This window comes from Malus sylvestris, chromosome 15 (assembly GCF_916048215.2).
Source record: "Malus sylvestris chromosome 15, drMalSylv7.2, whole genome shotgun sequence".
NCBI classification, from domain to species: domain Eukaryota; kingdom Viridiplantae; phylum Streptophyta; class Magnoliopsida; order Rosales; family Rosaceae; genus Malus; species Malus sylvestris.
The window spans coordinates 45,147,020-45,160,995 of record NC_062274.1 but is presented as its reverse complement, the minus strand read 5'-3'; the positions used below and the strand labels follow the sequence as shown (position 1 = coordinate 45,160,995).

The following is a 13,976-nucleotide window of genomic DNA, read 5'->3' as shown; positions in this document are numbered from 1 at the left end:
GTTGTAATTGCACCAAAACTCAAGGGGGGTAAAATGTAATTTACCCAAACTTTTACAAAGAGACCTTAAATGTGTCGAAGTTATATTTTACTAGTAAAAATAGTGTTGGGGCCTAAAAATGTCACACACCAATCCAACCAAATCTCAAGGACCAATTGTCCTGCCTACATTCAAGCTAAACACATGCCAAGGCACGGGATCGATGAGAAATGTATTCACAAACATACCATGTCACGGTGATTAAGCCAAATGTTCACGCCATGCTTCCTTATGCTAGTCACTATTCATGCTAAGCCCAAGTCTCACATCGGGGCGAAAGATCCAAGCTCATACCCTTTGCATTTCACGCAAGCAACATTGAGGGAAAACTAGCATAGTTTACCCTTTTCCCTAACAAGCCAACCCCCTTAGTTAGGAATAAACTAGATTCATGCATTAAATGCATGTTAAGCCTATCACGTCAGGCATTTAATGTTGACTTTCCCTTCCCAGCTTGCACAGACAACCAACGCGCAAAAGCCATGAGACGTGCTACCAAAAGTAGCACCTGTAGAAAGATGCGCCTCAAGAAGAAGCAAACTGCAAGTTTCAACAGTGTAGCTACCTTACACCAAAAAGGGAATAATATGAGGGCTAAGGAGAAAGGAATGGAAGACCAAGCCACAAAGGGAGATTCCTTTAAAGCCTAGAGAATAACCATTCACTTACATAAGAAGGGATAAACCATTAGAGGGTGGTAACACAGATGAAGGGAGAGAACACACAGAAGTAACACATAGGGAGATAGAAGAAACGCAAGGAGAGAAAACCACCCAGACAAGCCTAGAGAATTCCATTTAGTCCAGAAGCATACTTCAAGCCTCAAGCATCACTATTCATGCAACCTTAGTAATTTCCACAACCTTCCATTAAACATCTAAGTCATTAGAAGCCTTTCTATCACTCTAGGAAAGCCCAAATTACCTAGCCCACAATGCCATGCAGCCATGCAAACCCTTTCTCTCTCATGTTAAATTGATAATTTTCTAACTTCCACACTACGCTTCACTTAAGCAAGTCATTATCTTGATCAATCATGCCATCTTCGAGCTGTTCATGTTATCGGGGTATTTCCTAAGACAAGCTAATTCTTTCGAGATATTCCGGAACTTATTACGAATCCGCACCAAGAGAGACAAGAGGACGTTCTCAAAACCCAAGTCCACCTCGACCTAAAAGTCCTCCAATAAATAGAAACAACACTTCAAAGATGAAAAGTGAGGTAGTAGATAAGTTGTAGAAACAAATAAATACAATATAGAATATTATTTACAGTGCTACATGATACGATTGATTAGTTGATGTTTCAAAATTTGATGTTGGTTCATTGGAACCATATAAACCAATACCTAAAACTCCCAAATAAAAAACAGAACTTCTTGTAGTGTACAAAATAAATTTTGTAGCTGGATACAAACGTCTCTTCACCCCCACGGATAAAAGTAGATGAATTGGAATTAACTCTAACTTCAGGCCCTCATTATTGATTTTATCATTTATTTGATACTTACTAACCCTAGTCTTAATATATTTATTAATGTTAGTGTCAGTATCAATATTGACCAAGGCCCCAATATCGACCTTCGTTGTAAGACAAAAATTGAGAATTCTCCAATCAAAATATTTTCTATCCGTGTTTTTATCCATATCTCGAATATCATCTTCTACCATATTAAATGATTTTTGTTTATATGAGTTGTAATTATAAAAAATATCTTGGTTAGTTTTTACTTGAAACGATGACTATAAATGTCGGAGATATACCCCTTCTATATATAAAGTATACAAAAGAATCCTATTTTGTTTCCTCTTGTTTTTTTATTTGTCCATATTGTGTCTCCTCTTGTTCAAAAAGAATGTTAATACTTTATACATATTTGAAAGGCTAAATTAGTTAGTTAATTGGTTTTAAATATAAATTGTTTATAATAATCCCTGTGGAGAACGACCTTGTATGAATATTTATACTACAAGTAACTTATTTCTCTTCTAAGTATTTTATGTGTTTTTAACCCTTTTGAGCATGTGGTAAAAACCCCATCAAGAAATTTGCGTCACTTTTGGGGATTTTTTTTATAGATAATTTGTGTTTATCATATTCTTGGTTCATTTTTTCTCTAAATAGTTTTTTTAATTAATTTTTTAATCTCGTTTTTGCAGCAGGTACATTATGTGCATGGCTACTTTCAGATTACAAACTGCACAGCTTGCACAGTTAGACCCAGAACTTGAAGTACGCTACGACGAACGCTACGGGAAAGGAATTTGACGTGGGACCCTCCCTTCAGAGGACTTTTCTGCATTACCTGTTTGCTGATTATGCGGACAGCAAGGAACCAATGGCCTTGGCAATACCACTAGCATATCGGCCACACAGACAATCACAAGAGGCCCGTGCTAATGATGTCCCGAGCTGTATTGTGTATTCAGAACAGGAAGAAGGCAATGCTTTTGAGATCAAGCACCACATGCTTGAAATTTTACCACCCTTTCATGGGCTGCCAAATGAGGATGCCAATATGCACGTTACAGAATTTTTTATGAGATGCAAGAATATTTTGATCAAAGGTTTTCAGCTGAAGCTATCAAGCTTCGTCTTTACCCATTCACTGTGAAGGAGAAGGCGTAAACATGGCTATTCACCCTCCTAGCTAATAGCATCACTACTTGGGAACAATTGTATACAAAGTTTTTGAACAAATACTATCCTGCTTCCAAGACATTGAATTACAAGAAAGAGATTATGACATTCTCATATAGGCCAAATGAAGAGTTTCACAAGGCATTAGAGAAATACACAGAGATGTACATGAAATGTCCAAATGCCGACATTAACACAGATACATAGACGAATAGATATTTCAATGGGCTTAATACTACGTCTAAAAAGGTCATGTCAATGCATCAGTTGGAGGATCTTTGTCATCTAAATCAACTAGGGGCGTTTGAATTATTTGATATGATGGCTACGAGATCTCAACAATGGGCAGCTGATAATTCACAGAAAAGGTTTTGAGATGTCAGTAGGATCTTCCAGCATGTTAGCACAGATAAAAAAGATGAAAAACAAATTCGAGAAATTTGACGCCAAGTTTGATGGTCGTATCTGCACAGCAACCATCACCTCGCGACGGTTCATTATGTTCTTTCGTAGCATGCCCACTCATGATATTCTAAGTTTCCCTCACAAAAATTGTTATCCTGAGCTTGCGGAGGAACATGTCAACATGACGAATAAGTTTCAGAGGCGTAGGAATAACTCTTATGCAAATTATTACAATTCAGGATGGAAGGACCATCCTAATTTCAAGTAGGTTGACAACCAACAGACCTTACCATTCCAGCAATTATATAATAAGAGTAGAAAAGTAAATTCTTGTCAAAATTTTAAGTCTATAAGACCATCTCCAACCCTGGGCTAAAAGCCAAATTACCCCCCAAATTACCCCCCCAAACACTCTCCAACCCATGCTAAAATTTTAGGCTAAATGCCAAATGCTATTTCTGGGCCAAATACCCCCCAGCTTTCCCCCCGGGCTAAATGCGAAATGTTTATCGGAATTTAAATTTTTTTAGATTAAAATGTTCATAAAATTAATTTACAATAATCTACATATTTATTTTTTTTAAAACAATTGATTTAAGAAAAAAATTTAGGCTAATTTCATTCTTTAATAATTCCGGGCTAAAATTTTAGGGTAGAAGGGTTGGAGCAGAAAAGATGTTTCTGGGCTAAAAGCTAAATTTTCCGGGCTAAAAAATTTGGCTTTTAGCCCAAGGGTTGGAGATGGTCTAAGGGTAAAATGATGAGTTTGGCAATTAAATTTAATTTTTAATTATTATAGTCATATGAATATATAGTGATTTTCTATACTTTCGTTTTCGGTGGATAAATTTTTTTTTCTCTTGTTTTATTATTGTATTTTTTTATTCTCTTTTAATTTGTTTTTATTATCTCTACTAATTAATAAAACACTCATTGTTAAACAAAACTCTATGAAATTACCAATTTAACCTTCTAATTAAAACATAACATGAATAAGAAATATGGGGCAGAAATGTAATTTTACACAACCAAATTTTGCTTTTTTTTTTCAAAGCCTCCCCTACATGCAATCCTAACATATCTCTAATAAAAAAATAATAAAAAAAACTGCTCACTCTCACATTCTCTATCACTCTATTCCTCTCTCCTTCTATTTCAAACATAAAAATAAAAAAATTTCTCACACTTTGTGTGTGCCCATATGCTAGTGTAGTTAAAAGAAAGAGCTAAAAAGAGAAAATAGTCTGGAAATCACTTTTTCTGGTGGTTTCAAGTTTCATTCAAACATGCAACAAAAGTTAAAAAATCCAGTCTTGTTGAAAATACTAGTGGGTTAATGAATGCCCACAGTGATATTGAAAACATTGGTAGATTTTTCAATGCCCACACAAAGTGATATTGACTTGGGAAATGAAGAAGGATCATATTGTCAAAAGGTGTGTTGTAAATTTCAATGTATAGTTAATACGTTTGTTTGGAGTTGCTCTATAAATAGAGCGCTCCGTATGCTTTCAAGAGACACAGAGAAAAAGGAAAGATAAATAATATCATTATTTATCCCTCCATCTTTTATTTGTCATTCCCTTGTGTTATAGTTACAGTGTGATATTTTACACCTGCTTCGCTCTTATCACTAGTAAAGGTTATCACTACCTATTTATAATAGTCTTGATTTTTTTTGTGGAATATGATTATGTGCCCTCTTATTTTCATATCCTTCTCTCTCCTCTTCTCACACTTGTTTTTTGTTTTACTATCTTTATAAAAAATCAATTATAAAATATTGACGTAAATTAATTGTAACTGTTCAAATAAGAGGATAGGAAACGAAAAAGAAATTAGGAGGATAGATAATCCTCCTAATTTTTCTTCCACGCCTAGAAATTGTGGGAATGAATATGGTTAAACATGGACTAGCCCACCACCGCAGAATTACGGAGCCCATCTACCAACATAATTATTCAGCATTGAACTCTGAAAAGGTTTAAGGTGTTCTTGTGCTAGTTTTGCATCAAATGTGCCTCAACTTCCCGAAATGGATGTTTTGTTTTCTAAATTGGAAATGCTAAGGGGTGGACATTTTAGTGAATTTACCGAAGGTTTAGAGATCTAATTACTTGAAATTTATGTTTGAGTAAAAGTATGATCACCCATTTTATAGGGGGTTGGGTTGAAGTATTAATTCAATTGAAATCGACCCACTTGAGTGACATCAATTTTAAAAATACATATATATTAGGTAGATATAAACACACACGTGCACACACATATATATACACAATTTTTGACACGCTTTTCGACACATTTTTTGACATGCTTAATTTTTTGCAAATATGATCTATGAATTATGAATTAAAATCTAAACAGTTCAAATCATTGAAAAAAATTATGAAATTAGAATCACAAGAAAATATTTCAAAATAGGTGTCAAAATTGTTGTCCCCTTATCCTAATCCAGTATCTTAATACAACGTTAACAGTTCATTTGAGTCCGCTTCACAATGTAATCTATGATCCGAACAATTAAAGTTCTTGATATCACTATTAGATCATCCTTGGAAAAGTTCATCCAAATTGAAATCATTTAATTCTTTAATAATTTTTGTGAATATTTCATTGTTTATCGACAATTCTGTCTTGGCCCATTTGTCATGTAACAATTACATAACCAACAACTTATTATTTCAGTAAATTTTTGCAGGAATGATCTTTTAATGATAAACTAAAATTGAGGTGATTCAGGTTTTGAGAAATATTGGTCAATGAGTCCAAACAAGTGGTTAGTTTTGTATTAAAATATTAACTGGTTAGCGCTTTACCGCTCTTGTATATACATAATGCTATATACAGTTTAGTAACTGTTAAATGCACTTGTTTATTAATACCTAATTTGAATAGTGGAATTTGCATATCATGCATTTGATTCCACAACCATTAATTATTTGTCACCCATACTTACATTAGGAATAAAAAACATACTACATCCAATGCACTTGAAAATTTGAACCCGACGACTTCCATGTTCTCTTGTTCTCTGTTGATCTCTCTTGGTGGTTCGACGGTGGTGGTTGTGGGACTATGATTTGTGAATTTGGTTCCAACAGTGATCTGTGTCGACTTTTCTCGGAATCAAATTAAAGTGAAGAAAAAGTGAACTCGGTTATAGTTGCAGTTGTAGTGGATCATGTTACTAGGTCTTCGACATTCTAGGTTAGCAATTAGGGTTTCTTTGACCCGATTGTAATTAAATTAGTCTTATTTTATCCGCCCATTTTAATCTAACGACTCTTGTTTAAGATGTTTATCTAGTGATGTCATTAAAGAAAAACTGATTGGGATGTTGGTAAGGGTGCTGATCAAGTTTTGGATCTTTATTATTGTAACTGTTTGTAAGCCCAATTGCAATTGGATTTTACTCTTAACCTCGAATCGAATTATATTTTGTTGTGAAGCCCAATTCCAATCGGATGATCGTCTTCTTTTGCTTCTTGTTAAGTGACTTGAAGGCCAACCAATTTTCAGGCCGGTTCTAGGTCGTTGAGGCCCAATACTTGTCTGGTCCGAAATCATTCGTACTGCGAAGGTGGTTGGTCTTTAGATTAGATGGGTTCACATTTCGGATTTAAAGTTCATTTTTGTTTGGTTGATTTTAAGGGGTGTGATATCCACACATTCATTTTTACTTTTCCCACACCTTTTTAGTTTTCGGCTGTCAAATCAGATGAGTTGAAGAAGATCAACGGACAGAAATTAACAAGGATGTGTAAAAAGTAAAAAAGGGTGAGTGAATAACACACTCCAATTATAATTTCGAAACTATTAACTTGCTTGTTCGAAAACGCTTTTGGAATGGTGATAGAGGTTAAAAGAAAATACTTGTTAGTGTTTTATGGAAAATAACTTACCAATGCTTTAATGTTTATTAGAGAAGGACCTACAATTACAAGTGCTTAGCGATTCTAACAAAAATACTAATGAGATATTTCTCACTTACTTTTACTTCAATTTGTCCGAGTGACAACAAAATTATTTAATATTTATCAAACAACCTCTAAAATATGCGTAGTTTACAAAGTTACAAATAATTTCCTTTTCCAACAAAATATTTTTTAGCGTAATTGTCACAATTTCATGTAGTATTCTAGCGACATGCACACGTGGGCACCATTTCTCAAATGAGTGTTTTACACGTGGAGGTCCATGGGTCCCACATAGTTGGGAGCAAATATTTGCATCCTTGTACCTCAAACGCATTGTAGCTAGCTTATGTCATTTTGTCCAAAACAACTTCTTGAGGGTAACTCGGGTAAACCCTTTTGCCAAATATACTCGTGCACTCGCTCACTGCCTCCAAAGGCACTTCTTTTGTTCCCTGAAAATACCCGTCATCAAATGAGTTCATCACGACTCCTGCCAAACCTGTAGCCAAACTAGTCACCATTCCATTGATCCCCACCTCGTTGTTTGGAGGAACTAACGGAGCCGTCAGCAGCCCGTAAATCGGCTAGTGAAATGACCACGTGATGAAAAATTTGTGAAAAACTAAGTTTATTAAGCAACATATTGCATGCATTTAAAATAAAACTTAAATCATGAACTTCAAAGCCTACTAGTGGTGGTGAACCAAGACTTAATTCTAATCACAAAAGAGTTAAGAAACCTTATACCATTGGAGTTCTTCTTTGCATGAGCAAAGGCTAATCATCTATGAGAGAGCCTTCATTCCTTTCCTTGAGTCCATGGCCTTCATCTTCATCTTTTAATCTCCTTGGATTCTTGGATTTGGATGCTTGAATGATTCTCCAAAATTCTCCAAAGTTGGAGACCTCTAAGTTCCGACACCAAGGATGGTGAAGGAAGAAGATGAGTGACCACGGAAGCAAAGAATGCTAGCTAATTCTCCCATGGTGGCTGGCCTTCGAGAGGAAGGAGAGAGTTTTGTGTGTTTCTCTCTTTGCTTCTTAGAAAAACCCTTATGAAGGATGGAGCTATAAAGTTACTTTTATAGTACTTCCAAATGAGTGGTGAACTTGTAATAAGTCCACCATCTCCTTCCCTCTATATATGGACGGTTTTGCTTAGTGTGTCTGTGTTAATTTCCATTTTACTTTAGTTGTCGTACAACTTAAACCCAATGCAAAACTCATTTTGGGCCTTGAAACCTGAAATTAACTTAAGGCTTAAACAAACCTTTCTTCTTCGATTAATTAACTTTAAATTAATCCTTACCATAAACAATTAAACTATTTAGTTGTCCCTACTCATCTTCGTTTTTTCCTTCAATAATTACCTTACACGGTGAACGACCCATTGGGTTCCTTTTAGCGAGGCAGTAAGCGATTAGAACTTTTTCTAATCGACTGTGAATTAAAACTTACTTTCAATTTTCCCTTTAGTGATTATACATCTTCAGGGTTTCCACAAGTCATGAGTGACACCAAACAATATGTCATGGCTACCCAAGCTAATCAGAAAAGGTTGGAGAACCTATTCAGTTTTGGATTACAAATGAATACGGTATTTCTCTAATACATTACTCTTGATCACATTGTTTGGTTTGATAGTTTATTCATGTCTACTATCTAATGTGATTCTCTTACTTATATGATTACCTTGAATCTGATTTGGAACAACTTCCTAAATCTCATTCATACACTGATAAGAGATTCTTAATCATATCATAGAGTATTCTCCCTCAATGGTTTGAAGGTTAGAGATCCCTTGTTGTGCATTCACCTGCCTTTGTGGTTAAGTAGCTTAACCCCAACTACACCATGGACACCCTTTGTTGAGTGCCTTTAACATAGTCAAAGATCAATGACCTAACCACAAGACAACTATAATGCCCTCAGGTCTAAGGACTACTTTGCATTATCGTAACTAGAAGTTCTCATGTGACATGAGTATGAGAACTCCTTGTTGATCGCCTTCATTGGACTCATTCTATATTGAGCACCTACATACTTGTCTTGGTGCCAATCATACCAATGACTCGAGACTAGACACTCGCCCGAAGAGAAGACAAGAATGTACTGATCTTAACGGATCGTCATTGCTTAATTGACAATCTTATGATCATGAACGTTTATGTGTACGAAAGATAATTGTCTCATGAATCTAACTTCTTTAGATCATATTCTCCTACTTAGTTATTCATTAGACTTATCGTTTAAGCGTATAATAGATAATGAGACAGCTTTAAATAATAATCTTTGCCTTTACATAAAACTAGTTTAGTTTAATATGTGAAATGTCCATAAAATATCATCATATGATTAGGTTTAGGGCACATTTCCAACACCACGCGCACTGACCTGGACACTGGCTCGCTGTGTTACTCGCCCAAGCATAAGCCATCTTGCCCATCTTTCTCCCTTAGTTGCCTGATGCGTTGGAGCCGCAACGACTCCTACAGAACCGTTAACTGCCATGTCAGCGTCACTCAAAATGACATTAATCTGCATTTTAGCCTTTTGATGCTTTGGCTGCTAGAGCCATGAGTTTTTGATCTATGAATGTTTTTTTGAGAAAGTAAGTTTTTTCGAGGATTTAATTCCCTACAATGGGGGTCGATCGACCTCCTCTGTATCTTCTAATAGTCTGCCACCATGATTAGACGAATGGCTGTGAGATGTGGTGGCCGGAGCTCAAAGATTGAAAAAAAGTCGACTAATATAAGTGGAGGGAAGTTTTATTTTTAAAATTGTTAATTTTTTAACATAAGTATCTCACCACTTGTATTATGACATGTGGTGTACCACACTGTGACACATTAAAAAATGTCTCGCCAAATAGGAAGTAGAAGCCGTTGGCGACTGGAGTTTTAGCTTATGTTAAGTGACTTGGTGAGTTATAAGACTGTAGGTGTTTGTGAGAAGAGAAATGCTAAGGAAACTCTCTCAAAAGTGAGACTCTCCATTGATTTTCCGCCACCTTATGTTTTTGGCATAATTCACGTGCCAACATTATAAAATAAGGAAAACTAATAAAAAGGGCTTTAAAACTTTGAATTTTAACCAAAAGCCATCTAATAACTTTATTTAATGATAAGGTCAAGAGAAGAAAAAAACCTTATCAAAAGCGTGTGCAGTCTCCTTTACCCTTGCAACTTCTGGCTGCTTCTTTTTCCAGTACTCATCAACTGGGGTCCAAAAATTGCTTTGCCTGAAGCAACTCCAATCATGCCGACTCCAATATCTATTTTACAACACGCACCTCTATATATTTGTACAATATATATATATATATATATATATACACACACACATACACACACACATACACACACACACACACACACACATACACACCCTACTACATATTATATATTATGGACATATGAAGCATTGAAGAGTACCTTGTGCAACTTTATTTACCAAGCCACTACCTTATATACCTACAATTTTGATTTACATGATGCACCATTGAGATGAAGGCGATGTTCCCAGCAATTTCCATCCATGAAACAGCCGGTGTCGTGAGATGCTTCAGAAATTGTATGGTAACCAAAATTTAGGGTTTTTAAGTCAACACAGATATTGAAATGATTGAAAACTTGAGATGTTTCTGAAATTGAAGGACATGAAGTGGGGATACGATCTGAGCTCATATATGTGGGTGTATTTGATTTTATTGGTTTCATTTGCGCTATTTTTTTAAATTATTTTGCAAAGGGAGAAGGTGAAATTGTAAGTGGAAGAGAAGAAGAAGCCGAATATGGGCAAACAATAAAAGAAAATTTAGTAATTGGTGTAGAAAGTTAAGAAATTGAAGAGATACAGAGAATATTTAATGAGTATCGAAGAAAATTAGAAGAAGAAAATATGTTTAGAAGGTGAGAATGTGCCAAGAAAATTCAAGAAGAAGGGAGAGAAGAATGTAATACCGTTAAGTTTTATAAATAGTGTAGCATCGTTAAGTTTCATAAACAGTGTAACATCGTTAAGTTTCATAAACAGTGTAACATCGTTAAGTTTCATAAACAGTGTGGTAAGTTTCATAAACAGTGTAGTACCATTAAGTTTCATAAACAATGTAGTAAGTTTCTGTTGACCCTAAAAACTACCAAGCCTACGTGGCGCGCAGGCCAAGTAACTAATGAGCTAACTACGTCATTCGGTTGTGTGTGGAGCGTGCCAACTCGTGGCCGAGCTTGGCCGGGGAGTAAAATTTGTTGATGTTGCGTTCAGCGCGCTGATGACTTCTTGATCTTGCGATTGCAGCCGAGGAAGGAACACATCTCGGCCTTTTGGGTTCTAGCTCTTGAAGACAAGGCTAGTAGTCTTGCGAAGTTCACAAATCGTCGGCGCCGGATTCGGTCACAGTGATTATATTCGTAAAAGTATAAGCACGCCGAATCGACACCAAACTATATGGGCGCAAGTACTCAAAGATAATGTGTGTCTTAATTGTAAACATAGTTCGGCTGTCAGAATGCCAAACTCTAAATCCCACTTATGAGTATCCAATCATAAAACAACTCGGCGTTCGATGCGCTGAGCCCAGTAATCCGTAACACCTCACTTCGCCGAGAAGGCTAATGAGATGACCTCTGCCAATAAGGATTCGTAAATCCTTCTCTACCGAGACTTGGATAGATAATCAGTCGACCTTGACGCAGTGCTGTTTATCCAAACTAAAGGTGCTCTGCGGTCGGCTGATTCTACAGGAACAGTTATGTTTATCCAAACTGAAGGTGTTCGCCGATTGCCTTCACAATGCTGTTTATCCAAACTGAAGATGTGTTGGCAAAAAATAAAATAAAAATCTCAAGGTCGTTGAGAGGTTTTGCGTAAAGCGAGAGTTTACGTAGGGCAGTTTGTATGTTGAGTTGGAGGGCTTAGAATGATGCACCCCTTTCTTATTTATAGCAGCCAATCTCATCATGGCCAAACCAGGACTATAGTCAGATTAGGATTCTTTATCCTAATCTAACCAAGTCTCGGCCAATCCTACCTCCATTAGGACCCTGAACCAAGTTCTTTATCCGACCACATTCACTTCTTCAATCCCGGTATCCTCATTCCAATAAGACTCCTTATCATACTATAACTTGACCCATTCGCTCTTATCCAGATCAATCCTTCTTGCAATAGGACTCGGCCGACCTGACTAGGCGGCCCATAATATTCTTGGAAAAGCTTTAGATCGAACATAAACCTTCGCTCGGCCCAATAATATTATTTTTGGCCCAAACATTGCCCCCTTACTTTTGAGGTCTTTGGTCTAACACTCCTTAGCCGAGTTTTGACCTTGAAGAAGTGAAATGAAAACCTAATTTTCCACCTATCGTCGCATTTATGAAGCATGATCGCACGATCCTAATTTTGTCAGACACTTTACTATGTGACATCCTCTGGACACGTTTTTCCTTACTTGAAACTGAAACACCCACACCACTATTATAACCTTGATTCGCGTGGATTTCTGTCTCGTGCAGATTCTTAAACGTCTCTTCATAATTAAACTTGCCGTCATATGCTGTCGTGCAGTCTCGATTTGTGAGTTTCTCGATCCCTTCACTTGGTTTTTTTGAATATTCACCATGATTACCAAATACCCGGTTGGTCTTATCCTCAATTTGAAACTTTAAACCGTTGGGTCTCCCCCCCCCCAAAAAAAAAGCCTATAAATACTCTTATTTCTTCTTATTCTACTGGTACAACAAGTATTTCTTTTATGCCAAGTTGAATAAGTGCTTGGCCGAAAGCATTCATGTCGCTGATGCCCTGGCCAGCGGCGACGCCCTAGCTCTTAGCCCAGTTGTCCTTGCCAACCTTACCTAGTGCTTGGCCGAAGCAACTTTAGGGAAAATTGACCCCACTAAAATGGCCCACTCTAGGTTTTTCAGCTCTGGCTGCAAGTCTACTTCTCAACCCTGCAACCTGAAATTTCAAGCTTTAACTTCTCCACAGCTATAGGTCTGGAGCTAACTTCGCGCTCTTTTCCTCCTCACTCGGCCGAAGACGTTTTCAAATACTTCTTTAGCCTTTAGGATTTATTCGACGATGAATTCTAAATAAGCTGTTGCCGGACATACCCATCTTCCATCATGCTTCCACAATTGGCATGGGAAACGACCGAAGATGCCAATTTTCGGGAGACTTGGGGGTCATTCATTATGGTTCGTGACCTACCCTATGGCTGTGAAGGTCGGTGAGGTAGTTGGGAGGTTTACCACCCCAATTTCCTGGCTCGCCAACTGGGTTATCTCCAAGGGTACCCATTGCCGTTCCTTTCATCTTACTCTCTCTTAAGCCGAGAATGCTTTTCTAGTTCCTCGGAAAAGGAATGTGAGACAGCCAAGAAGGAGTTTGTCGAATGACGGGCCAAATTCCACCTTCGACCGAGAGACCTAGAATCCCGATACGCCAACACCTTTGTCGAGTGATGGGAGGCTTACACCAAGGACTTCTTTCATATGCCGGCTGAAGAAGTTTCAAAACAACCTTTTTATGACCGCCTAAAGAAAGTTCTTGCCCCAAAATCCAAAGACACGGCCCAAGGTATATATCGTCTACTTTCCTTGCTCATTTATTTTCGTTCGAGTTTTAATTTAAATCAATTTCAATTTTTTCAGGTAGCCGTACTATCAAGAGTGTCGAGGTAGTGGTGATGGCCGTAGCCAAGAAGAAACTTGCTATTCTTCCAAAAAGGGTGGCAGCTGCTGTACCGACTCCACCGAGTAAATGTCCCCACCCAGAAGCCGAAATGGCAGGAAACGCTCTTCGGCCCACAAGACACATAAAAAAGTTAGCTAAAAAAGGGGAGTAGGAGATTTATGTTATCTCCAACCAAACTACGGAGAGCAACTGTTCATTTCCTCCCTCATTCTGTCGTCGAAGTTTCAGCCAATATGTAGCCAACCCAGGTGATTAAGCCGGTCATTAAC

The 13,976-nt window shown here is 37.2% G+C and overlaps 1 pseudogene; it reads right to left on the bottom strand.

Annotated features, from left to right (window-relative positions):
- Positions 1 to 7,256: 7,256 nt before the first annotated feature.
- LOC126603016 (protein EXORDIUM-like 2) lies at positions 7,257 to 13,311 on the bottom strand (annotated as a pseudogene).
- Positions 13,312 to 13,976: the final 665 nt, after the last annotated feature.